General features: G+C 43.9%; 1 long non-coding RNA gene across 1 annotated transcript; it reads right to left on the bottom strand.

Annotated features, from left to right (window-relative positions):
- Window positions 1-428: 428 nt before the first annotated feature.
- On the bottom strand, window positions 429-2,757 carry LOC143785858 (uncharacterized). The gene is made up of 2 exons (XR_013218119.1): window positions 2,537-2,757; window positions 429-1,128 (listed from the first exon to the last, which is right to left on the bottom strand). It is a non-coding gene; the product is annotated as an uncharacterized LOC143785858 (long non-coding RNA).
- Window positions 2,758-12,920: the final 10,163 nt, after the last annotated feature.

Raw genomic sequence — 12,920 nt, 5'->3', positions numbered from 1 at the left:
CTGACAGCAACTGAACTCTTTCCCTCCAGATCAGGATGTTCTTATAGGGGAGTTCACCTTTAACAGGCTTAGAGCTCCCCCTTCTGGTCTGGAGTGTGAACATGTTGCATGCATTGTGTTTACCTGGTGAAAATATCTCCTTCATTGCCTCCAAACGTAACATCACTCTCCCCGTGAAGAAAGCAACATTACTGTGACGACCAGGACCCTGGGGCGCCACAGATGTGCCACTAGGAGTGTTATTAGGAGGGATGTGCCATTAGTAGTGGTATTAGGAAGGACAAATACAGACATTGCATTAGCAGACACATAATTACCGCCCTTGTATTTCTGTTTGCCTTCATATTGTGGCATCCATGGATCATAAAAATGAGAACTAACATATACAACTTCCTGAGTATAAAATAAAGACATAAGGAGGCCAATCATAGATTTTAAACATATTTTATTAAAAACAATGCCTACTTCTACCTAAAGCCAATGATTCCAGAAGAAGGCAAAAAACCTGGACACGTTCGGCCAATGTGTGTTACAGGGAAAAAATTCCTTCTTGACCCCGGGAAAAGGCGATCAGTTTGAGAACCCTGGATCAAGGCCATACTACAACTAACTAACTGACATATAGAGAGCAATGATATTAAATATGGTGACTCGGTTCTGGATAGCAGATCTTCTTTGTCCTGGTAAGTCGCCTCACCTTTCATCGTCAGATCAGAGCCTGGACCTCATTGCTTGGCTATGTTCATCTCCCCTGTAAAAAAACAGAACACTACCCCCCACACAGAACAGTACCTCCCTACAAACACTACCCCTTAATATACAGACATAGGATTGTTGCATCATATCAGGACCCTTATACAATTGGCAAACAAATAAAGTTGCACTCTGAAGTGCTAAAGCATGTAAATATGTATGTTCTGCTCCTTATACCGTTTGGTTATACAGCAGACACCTAAACAATATGATGTCATGATGCACTGATTCCAGGATTAGATCCATATAATCAGTATATAATGACATCATAAGACAACAAATATAATGTACAGACATATTAAATGATTAACGCTAAACAATCGCATGGCTTTCTTTAGATTCTTCAATCTTCCTTCCAGGATCCAGATTCTCTCCCTGGTAAGAAAAAAAAATAATATGAGGGGGAAGTATCAGTATAAAACCTGTAGAAAGCGTCATAAATATATTGTACTTTATGCAGATAAACAAGCCCCCTTTTCTCTGCAGTTTTAAGTTTTGACTAGTGTTGAGCATTCCGATACCGCAAGTATCGGGTATCGGCCGATACTTGCGGTATCGGAATTCCGATACCGAGATCCGATACTTTTGTGGTATCGGGAATCGGTATCGGAACCATATTAATGTGTAAAATAAAGAATTAAAATAAAAAATATTGATATACTCACCTCTCCGACGCAGCCTGGACCTTACCGCTGTGAACCGGCAGCCTTCTTTGCTTAAAATGAGCGCATTTAGGGCCTTCCATGACGTCACGGCTTCTGATTGGTCGCGTGCCGCTCATGTGACCGCCACGCGACCAATCACAAGCCACGACGTCATCCCTCAGGTCCTAAATTCCCTTCTAGGAATTTAGGACCTGAGGGATGACGTCACGGCTTCTGATTGGTCGCGTGGCGGTCACATGAGCGGCACGCGACCAATCAGAAGCCGTGACGTCATGGAAGGTACTGAACGCGCTCATTTTAAGCAAAGAAGGCTGCCGGTTCACAGCGATAAGGTCCAGGCTGCGTCGGAGAGGTGAGTATATCAATATTTTTTATTTTAATTCTTTATTTTACACATTCATATGGATCCCAGGGCCTGAAGGAGAGTTTCCTCTCCTTCAGACCCTGGGAACCATCAGGGATACCTTCCAAAACTTGAGTCCCATTGACTTGTATTGGTATCGGGTATCGGTATCGGCAAGATCCGATACTTTCCGATACCGATACTTTCAAGTATCGGACGGTATCGCTCAACACTAGTTTTGACATAAACATTTAAAAATGGTGTAATAAATTTCATTTTAAAAAATGTTGTAAATGCAGTTATATATAAGTTAAATAAATAGTACAATAAAATGGTAAAATAAATAATTAGAAAGTAAAACACAATGTATTTTTTCCCCAATGTATGTACACCAACCTCTCTCCCATGTTGCAGAATAATGGTACATTTTTCCCCAATAATCTTATATCAAAGTGACAGAACCACCACCAACAATCTGTGCCAGCCACAGATACCACTTGAAGTGTCACTGACCACAGTAGCGACAGTGGTGTCTCCATCCGAGGTGCTATCTTCATGCTGACCTCTCTGATGTCCCCATGTTTGCTGCATAGAACTCTCAGTGTCCAACATTCCGCTGTGTGACCTCACAAAGAACCTTCATCACCCAAGTCTAGAGATTCTACCAGCAAGGACTGAAGAAACCTACAACCTTACAGCCACAATCTGTAGACTTGGAGGGTCCATATTGGCGCTAAGTTCACTATATTAAATCCCTGTAAGGCTTCTTATTTACCTGTATCCTCAACTTCCACTCTCCTCATCTTCATGTCCTGAAATGAGAATCCGTGTCCTTGATCCTGGATCTTCCGCTCTCCTCATTGTCATCTCCTGACATGAGAATCCGTGTCCTCGATCCTGGATCCTCTGCTCTCCTCGTCTTCATCTCCTGACATGAGAGTCTGTGTCCTTGATCCTGGATCTTCCACTCTCGTCGACTTAATCTTCTGAAATGAGCTTCTGCCCCCAGAACACCCGTTTTTATAGACCCAGAGTCATTGTGACATCATACTGTGAGGTAACAATGCCCTCCTGTATTTGATGATGTCACATATGACCATGAGTGATATCTCCACAGGTATTGATTAATATTGACAACAAATAGTGATAATGTGGTAGATCACATTGGTTATCATCAAGGCTGGAGGAGCCGGGCGATTAAGGGAAAGTTCCCAAAAGTGAAAAACATTTACTGCGTCTGAAAAAAAATAAAGGACTTTATAACAATTTACCTCAAACATAATTAAATTCTAGGCCCTATGACAACACTTCCCCCTTTTTACAGCATTAGGCCGGCGTCACACTTAGCGTATGTAAATACGGTCAGTTTTTTATGGCCGTAATACGCAGAAATGTTCCCAAAATAGTGATCCGTATGTCATCCTTAGGCAGGGCGTGTCAGCGTATTTTGCGCATGGCATCCTCCGTATGTAATCCGTACTGCGATATTTTCTCGCAGGCTTGCAAAACCGACATCTAATGGATTTATGTGCTCAAATATTCGTTAAAACATACATACAGTATATATATATATATATATATATATATATATATGTGTCATTGAGACATATATATATATATATATATATATATATATATATTCTGTATTTATATTTAATTCTACGCGAGATATGTGAAAAGCCGGTAATTCAATTGCCAGCTTTTTCTTTCTCCTTCCCAAACCCGACAGGATATGAGAAATGGTTTACATACAGTAAACCATCTCATATCCCTTTTTTTTTTTTGCATATTCCACACTACTAATGTTAGTAGTGTGTATGTGCAAAATGTGGGCCCTCTAGCTTGTAAAATAATGGGTTAAATGGCAGAAAAACTTGGCGTGGGCTCCTGCGCAATTTTCTCCACCAGAGTGGTAAAGCCAGTGACTGAGGGCAGATATTAATAGCCTAGAGAGGGTCCATGGTTATTGGCCCCCCCCTGGCTACAAACATCTGCCCCCAGCCACCCCAGAAAAGGCACATCTGGAAGATGCGCCTATTCTGGCACTTGGCCACTCTCTTCCCACTCCCGTGTAGCGGTGGGATATGGGGTAATGAAGGGTTAATGTCACCTTGCTACTGTAAGGTGACATTAAGCCAGATTAATAATGGAGAAGCGTCAATTATGACACCTATCCATTATTAATCCAATAGTACGAAATGGTTAATAAAATACACACACATTTTTAAAAAGTATTTTAATGAAATAAAGACACAGGTTGTTGTAATATTTTATTATACTGGTAATCCAGCTGAAGACCCTTGTTCTGTAACAAAGGAAAAATAAAAAAAAAACAATATCTCATACCTTCCGACGCTCAGGTCAGTCCTACGAAGTAAATCCATCTGAAGGGGTTAAATCATTTTACAGTCAGGAGCTGTGCTAAAGCAGTGCTCGTGGCTGTAAAACCCCCGGGAATGAATGGATTGCAGGAGAATGACCTGTAGTTACCTTGAGTTGTGGTGAGGCGCCCTCTGCTGGATGTCCTCATATGAACTCGAGTGTGGGAACTTTTACCAGGCTCTAGTTCATGAGGTCATCCTGCAGAGGGCGCCTCACCGCAACTCAAGGTAACTCCAGGTCACCCCGCTTTCCATTCAGTCCCCCGGGGTTTTACAGCCACGAGCACTGCTTTAGCACAGCTCCTGGCTGTAAAATGATTTAACCCCTTCAGATGGGTTTACTTCATGGGACTGACCTGAACGTCGGAAGGTATGAGATATTGTTGTTTTTTTTTTTTCCTTTGTTACAGAACGAGGGTCTTCAGCTGGATTACCAGTATAATAAAATATTACAACAACCTGTGTCTTTATTTCATTAAAATACTTTTTAAAAATGTGTGTGTATTTTATTAACCATTTCCTACTATTGGATTAATAATGGATAGGTGTCATAATTGACGCCTCTCCATTATTAATCTGGCTTAATGTCACCTTACAATAGCAAGGTGACATTAACCCTTCATTACCCCATATCCCACCGCTACACGGGAGTGGGAAGAGAGTGGCCAAGTGCCAGAACAGGCGCATCTTCCAGATGTGTCTTTTCTGGGGTGGCTGGGGGCAGATGTTTGTAGCCAGGGGGGCCAATAACCATGGACCCTCTCTAGGCTATTAATATCTGCCCTCAGTCACTGGCTTTACCACTCTGACAGAGATAATTGCGCGGGAGCCCACGCCAATTTTTTCCGCGATTTAACCCTTTATTTTACAAGCTACAGCGCCCAAATTTTGCACATACACACTACTAACATTAGTAGTGTGGAATATGCAAAAAAAAAGGGATATGAGATGGTTTACTGTATGTAAACCATGTCTCATATCCTGTCGAATTTGTGAAGGAGAAATGAAAAGCCGGCAATTGAATTACCGGCTTTTCGATAGAACACCGCTGCGGATTTCTCGCAAGTCACATTGCTGGTCCGTGTGTAATCCGTATTTTTCGCGCCCCCATAAACTTTCATTGGCGATTTTTTTGCGCATTACGGTGACAAACGGAGCATGCTGCGATTTTGTACGGCCGTAGAAGACTGTATAATACGGATCAGTAAAATACGGCTGATAGGAGCTGGGACATAGAGAATCATTGGGCCGTGTGTTATGCGTATTTTACGGGTGTATTTTCTGCGGTCATACGTCCGTAAAACTCTCCAGTGTGACGCCGGCCTAACACTGTTACAATAGGAACGAAGACCTCATTTACAAAACTATTAACAAAACTTTAGCAATTGCCTATAGCAACCAGTCCGATTCCACCTTTAGTGTATTTATTATTATTATTATTCAGGTCAGTCGGTCCTTTGCTGTTAAATTTGATTTTGGTAAAATCTCCCATATAATGGCACTCAGAATATTAACCTCTGTCTCAATGGCTTAGTGTAAATGTAATGTGTAAGGATTGGCGGCAGGGACAAGGAACAGGGGTGGTTGGTGCAATGTAGGATTCCAGAGAAATAACAAATTCTTTATTAAAACGCAATGGTCACCTGGTAACTACCAATTTTCAATATAATTTATGGCACAAGTGCAATGGTGTTGGTGATGGTGGGTGAGCTCTCTTTCTAGATACCCTACTCTCACTCTGTAGAGTGCAATTTTTTCAATTCTGAGGCTCCTTAATTGTTGGCTCCATTCTATACAGCAACTAGCTCTTAAAGGGAATCTGCCAGTAGGTTTTTGCTATGTACTCTGAAGACAGCATGAGGTAGGGGCTGAGGCATTGATTTCACAGATGTGAAATTTATTAGAATTTGTAAAAAAAGAAATGGACCCGTAGAGGCGCTAAGCAAGCACGAAACGGCCGTAGTCCGCAGTCTCTCTCATCTGCATAGCTCTCCTGCTACATGCACTCCGCACTTTAATATGGTTTGATGTCACATTTTTACCATGGAATAAAATTGCATATCAAGAAGGATCTGGGTAAGTGCTCCAATTCTTTCAATTTCATATGATGTATCATTTATTAGAATGTGTGCTGTTGTTTCAATACAATGAATATTTTATCACCAAGAGATTATCACTGTCTGGACTACAGCTCACATGAACCCAGGTCCGACCACACCTTCTCCTCTGATAAAAAGTTTATTGTTAATAGAAAATGTACACAGAAATGTGCTAATCAGTGGTGTGCTGAGGGCAGCTTTCAGAGCTGTGCAACATCTAAGAACTATGATTGTGTCACTCACAACTATAGCACCCAGTAAAGTGATACATCGTTGGAGTCAGGGTCTCTGCCCCATATTATGCTGTTGTAAGATGAGGTAGCAATAATCTGGTGACAGTTGCCCTTTAAACAACAGGTTCTCTCACTTTGGCCTCAGGTGCTCTTGCATGGCCTCTTTTACTTGCATCAGTCTGGCTCGTCCCACTCCAACCATTTTTGGATGCTAAGATCCTTCTGTCACATACATATTCTCAGATAAAGGGGTTGTCTGGGCTTTCTCAATATTTAATGTGTAGTATCTTGCAGATTGCTGACAGTTTGTAAAATACGGTACTTTTTGTCCGCATTCTGCATTGTTGCCTAGATACCACACTTGGGGATGTAACCAGTTCTCTCCTGATTCTGAAGGAGCTGGTCACACTAGAGTTTTCCTGTTTGGCAGAGACTGGACATAATGTCACAACTAGTGTTGAGCATTCCGATACTGCAAATATCGGGTATCGGCCGATATTCGCTATATTGGAATTCCGATACCGAGTTCCGATACTTTTACGATATCGGAAATCAGAATCGGAAGTTCCCACAGTGTAAAAATGCAGTATAATTGAGTGTGGGCGGTGCGTGGGCGGGGTCTGTGCCAGACCGTGAGGGGCTCTGTGTGTGCCTGCCGGGGGGGTCTGTACGGCCTGCCGGGGGGCTGTACGGCCTCTCTGGGGTCTGTGCGGCCTCTACGGGGTCTGTGCGGCTTGCCGGGGGGTCTGTACGGCCTACCGGTGGGTCTGTACGGCCTCTCCGGGGTCTGTGCGGCTTGCCGGGGGGTCTATGCAGCCTCTCCGGGGTCTGTACAGCCTGCCGGGGGGTCTGTGCGGCCTCTCTGGGGTCTGTACAGCCTGCCGGGGGGTCTGTGCGGCCTGCCGCGGGTCTTTGTGTCTGTACAGGCATCGTCCGATGGGACTACAAGTCCCATAGAGCTATGCCTGCTACAATGACATTGCTACATGCTACATACATGCTACATACTATATACATACATACATACTCCATACATACATACTGCATACATACATACATACTACATACATACATACATACAATACATTCATACATTACATACAATACATACATATAGACATACAGTACATTAAACATAGATTACATACTCACCATTACATGTCATTTTGATCCCCGAAGCCAGTGTCATCGGTAAAAAATATGAAAAAAACATGGGGGGGTCTCTGTGCGGCGTGCTGGGGCTCTGTGCGTGTGTGCAGGCATCGTCCGATGGGACTACAAGTCCCATCGGACGATGCCTGCTACACTGACAGTGATTGACACATTAGCCAATGATGGGACAGTAGTAGTCCCATCATCCGGCTAATGTGTTGTATGTAAAAAAATAAAAATACTCCATACATACTCCATACATGCTAAATACATGCTACATACATACATGTTACATACATACATGCTACATACATGCTACATGCATGCTACATACATGCTACATACATACATACATGCTACATACATGCTACATACATGCTACATACATACATACTACATACATGCTACATACATGCTACATACTATATACATACTCCATACATACATACTGCATACATACATACATACTACATACATACATACATACAATACATTCATACATTACATACAATACATACATATAGACATACAGTACATTAAACATAGATTACATACTCACCATTACATGTCATTTTGATCCCCGAAGCCAGTGTCATCGGTAAAAAATATGAAAAAAACAAACAACCAATATACTCCCTGTCCGCAGAAATCCACGAGTGTCCCACGACGATCTCCCGTGGAGAACGGCAGCAACAGCTGTTGCAACTGCTCTCCAGGGGCCCCAGAAACACAATGACGGGAGGAAAGCGTTCCTCCGCCGCTGTAAAAAAAAGTCCCTAGTCTCACTTTATGGCATTGCTGGGTGAGAAATTTTCCCAGGCAGCAATTGCCATAAAGTGAGACTTTGTCCTAAGGTAACCTCTCAGTGATGCACTGCAGGAGCCATTGTCTCCTGTCAGTGTGTCACTGAAGGTCCTATAGAGCAGTGACATCACCCGATGTCACTGTTCTATAGGGGAGATCGTCATGGGACACTCATTATTAATTGGACTACGGCGGACAGGTAGTATACGGTTTATTATTTTACGTTTTTTGCAGGTGCTGAAGTATGGTAAGTATGGTGAAATGAAGAATATTAAAATACTTTTTCCTAATGTGTCTGTAATCTATGTTTAATGTACTGTATGTCTATATGCATGTCATGTATGTAATGTATGAATGTACTGTATGTAGTATGTATGTATGTATGAACACACAGAGGCCTGCCAATGAATTAGACAAACCACCAGAATGTATAGTTCAAAATTTAAACAACCTTTATTAATACAAATTAGTTAAAACCCAATAATGGTGCAAAACCAATCAAAATATAAAAATGCCTCCGATCATAATGAACAGAGCTCAAACAGACCCCCACATAATGCCTAATTAAATAACACACAAATAGTAAATGTCTTAATGGCAATGGAATAAATGTAAAAGAGATAAACCTATAAACATGACACCATATTCATGTGTATGTGCCACATGTATCAACCATTAGACTGAGTAGGCTTGGACAAGCTAAATTGAGATACTACAAACATGTAGTTATACCAATATGCCAAATAAAAAATGCCACAGTAAACTAATGGTAAAACAATTGTATGGCTACTACGGATGATCTCCAGACATAATTACCAAAGTGGAGGCTGCACGAGACCTGCTGAATCCCCAACGCGCGTTTCCAAATGAATTCTTCTTCCGGGGGTGTGTATGTATGTATGGAGTATTTTTTTTTTTTTTTTTACATTCAACACATTAGCCGGATGATGGGACTACTACTGTCCCATCATTGGGTAATGTGTCAATCACTGTCAGTGTAGCAGGCATCGTCTGATGGGACTTGTAGTCCCATCGGACGATGCCTGCACACACGCACAGAGCCCCAGCACGCCGCACAGAGACCCCCCCACGCTGCACAGAGACCCCCCCACACCGCACAGAGACCCCCCCACACTGCATAGAGCCTGGGCAGCCCGCATACAGCCCCGCATAGAATTAGATCCCTGGCAGGCCCGCACAGACCCCGCCCGCACACACAGACACTCACAGTGTCCGCCCATGCACCGCCCACACTCTTCCCCCCTCCCGAACAGCATGTAGAAGCACAGAAAGGGCTTATTTACATTCCGATATTTGTGTCCCATTGACTTGCATTGGTTTCGGGTATCGGTATCCGCGATATCCGATATTTTTTGGATATCGGCCGATCCAATCCGATACCGATACTTTTGAATATCGGAAGGTATCGCTCAACACTAGTCACAACAGACAGAACGCCCCCAGTATCTGCTAGACCCTCCTCCCTGCTTTTATTGTGCATGTGCTGGAAGCGATTCCAGCACTTATGAAGTTAGCATTCTTCTCATGTTCTTGTAAGGAGAGACCGGACCGGAGATGTCTCTCTTGCGCCGCGTCCGGAACTGTCGGGGCTGTCTCCTCTGTTGTCCGGGGGAGAGCTTAAAAACTCAGACCAACCTTTGCACTTGACAGCATGGGGTGTGGCTAAGCTAAATAGGCCAGAGCATGCGCGGAAGCAGTCAGTCTTGATGGTAACAAGCAGCGAGCAGCAGGAAACAGTTGGTGCTCTGTCCTCTGAGTACCGTGACAGCGCAGGCCCGCACGTTAGACTCCATGCGACCAGATACAGAGACTGTGATGAGAAACGTGCCTTGTGCCCAAAGGCTCCTCCAGTTGAAGATGCCAAATGTTATGGGCCAGTAAGTTCTGCGCAAATCGGGTGACTAACCGGGAACTGTGCTTTATCTCATCTGCTTAACTCTGTCGTGCTACGTTAAGCTCCGACGGAGTTGGAGATTGCACTGTATACCATGCAACGAATTCAGGACCCAGGACCCCATCCAAGTTGATAGGGGCCCACCATCACTGCTGGGAACCGGATCATCAACGCCTTCAGGACGACACCGGACTCATCAAGCGCTAACGGTGTTGGCGCCATCATGTGAAGCAAAGACTCTACAGTTCAGGATGCCGCCAGACCAATAAGTTAACCCTTAAAGAACTGCTGCATTACTTAGGGTACTGTCACACAGTACCATTTTGATCGCTACGACGGCACGATTCGTGACGTCGCAGCGTCGTATGATTATCGCTCCAGCGTCGTAGACTGCGGTCACACGTTGCAATCACGGCGCTGGAGCGATGCCGAAGTCCCCGGTAACCAGGGTAAACATCGGGTAACTAAGCGCAGGGCCGCGCTTAGTAACCCGATGTTTACCGTGGTTACCAGCGTAAACGTAAAAAAAACAAACAGTACATACTTACATTCCGGTGTCTGTCCCCGGCGTTCTCCTTCTCTCCACTGTGTAAGCGCCATAGCCGGCAAGCACAGCGGTGACGTCAGACGTCACCGCTGTGCTCGCTTTCCGGCTGGCAGACGCTCACACAGTGGAGAGAAGCTGAGACGCTGGAGGACAGACACCGACGGGTGAGTATGTACTGTTTGTTTTTTTACGTTTACGCTGGTAACCACGGTAAACATCGGGTTACTAAGCGCGGCCCTGCGCTTAGTTACCCGATGTTTACCCTGGTTACAAGCGAACACATCGCTGGATCGCTGTCACACACAACGATCCAGCGATGTCAGCGGGTGATCAAGCGACGAAAGAAAGTTCCACACGATCTGCTACGACGTACGATTCTCAGCAGGATCCCTGATCGCTGCTGCGTGTCAGACACTGCGATATCGTAACGATATCGCTAGAACGTCACGAATCGTACCGTCGTAGCGATCAAAATGGTACTGTGTGACAGTACCCTTAGTGTTATAGTTTAATTCACCCTGCACATCATTTGTGTTTACACCACCTGTTATATTCTTATTTACCCTTTCCTCTCCCTGTGTGGAGTAACCCCCTGTTTAAGTAAAGTATCGTTAACCCTTGCTCTGCCTCCTTTCTGTTACTGCATCCCGCAACCCACTCACGCTCTCATAGCCCTTGGTCCTATGATGAGGATGCCAGTGCTGTCAAGTTCAGTCATGATTCTCGGTATTCTCACAGTGCTGGTATCCCCATCATAGCAACCAGCACTGCGACAATGGTAATTGCGTGCCACTGGGAGTGTTATCAGGAGGGATGTGCCACAAGGAGGGAACTGCCATTAGCAGTGGTATTAGGAAGGACTTGTGTTTTAATTAGTTTTGTGCAATTTAGTCCAACTAACTTTAGATAGAAGTTTAATATATTATATTTTATATATGACTCTGCAATTATTAGCTATGAGGATAATACTTCCCACCTTTGCAGATATCTTGTCTATGGCTCTATTTTATGCAACATAAATACAGACATTGCATTAACAGCCACATAATTACCCCATTTGTATTTCTGTTTGCCTTCATATTGTTGCAGCCATGGATCATAAAAATGAGAACTAACATATACAACTACCTGAGTATAAAATAAAGACATAAGGAGACCAATCATAGATTTTAAACATATTTTATTAAAAACAATGTCTACTTCTACCTAAAGCCAGTGATCCAGAAGAAGGCAAAAAACCTGGACACGTTCAGCCAATGTGTGTTACAGGGAAAAAATTCCCTAGGATGTCCCAGCCTCTGACGGGTGCCACCATGCCTCCTGAGTGTAGGTGCGGACAGGTAACTTGGAGTTCAGCTGTCCTGCAGGTCTCTGATATAAGGCGTAGAGGTCCTTACAACCTCGGTGTTCCGGCTCCTGGATTTCTGTGCCTCAGAAGGCGGCAGCCTGCTCCTGGCTGGTCCCTTTCTAGTATCCTCTCCCGTGCTCTGCTTTCCTGCACGCTCACTGCAATATATTCGCCTTCTGTATGATCTCTTTCCAGGAGCTGTAGCACTTCAGTCTACACGGCTCCTCTCCTTCCTTTTCCTCTGTCTTTCTGACAGGAACTGAACTCTTTCCCTCCAGATCAGGATGTTCTTATAGGGGAGTTCATCTTAAACAGGCTTAGAGCTCCCCCTTCTGGTCTGGAGTGTGAACATGTTGCATGCATTGTGTTTACCTGGTGAAGAGATCTCCTTCATTGCCTCCAAACGTAACATCACTCTCCCCGTGAGGAAAGCATCATTACTGTGATGACCAGGACCCTGGGGTGCCACAGACGTGCCACTAGGAGTGTTATTAGGAGGGATGTTGTGCCATTAGTAGTGGTATTAGGAAGGACAAATACAGACATTGCATTAGCAGACACATAATTACCGCCCTTGTATTTCTGTTTGCCTTCATATTGTGGCAGCCATGGATCATAAAAATGAGAGCTAACATATACAACTTCCTGAGTATAAAATAAAGACATAAGGAGACTGATCA

This window comes from Ranitomeya variabilis, chromosome 7 (genome assembly GCF_051348905.1).
Source record: "Ranitomeya variabilis isolate aRanVar5 chromosome 7, aRanVar5.hap1, whole genome shotgun sequence".
Lineage (NCBI taxonomy): Eukaryota > Metazoa > Chordata > Amphibia > Anura > Dendrobatidae > Ranitomeya > Ranitomeya variabilis.
This window is presented reverse-complemented; position numbering and strand designations above follow the sequence as displayed.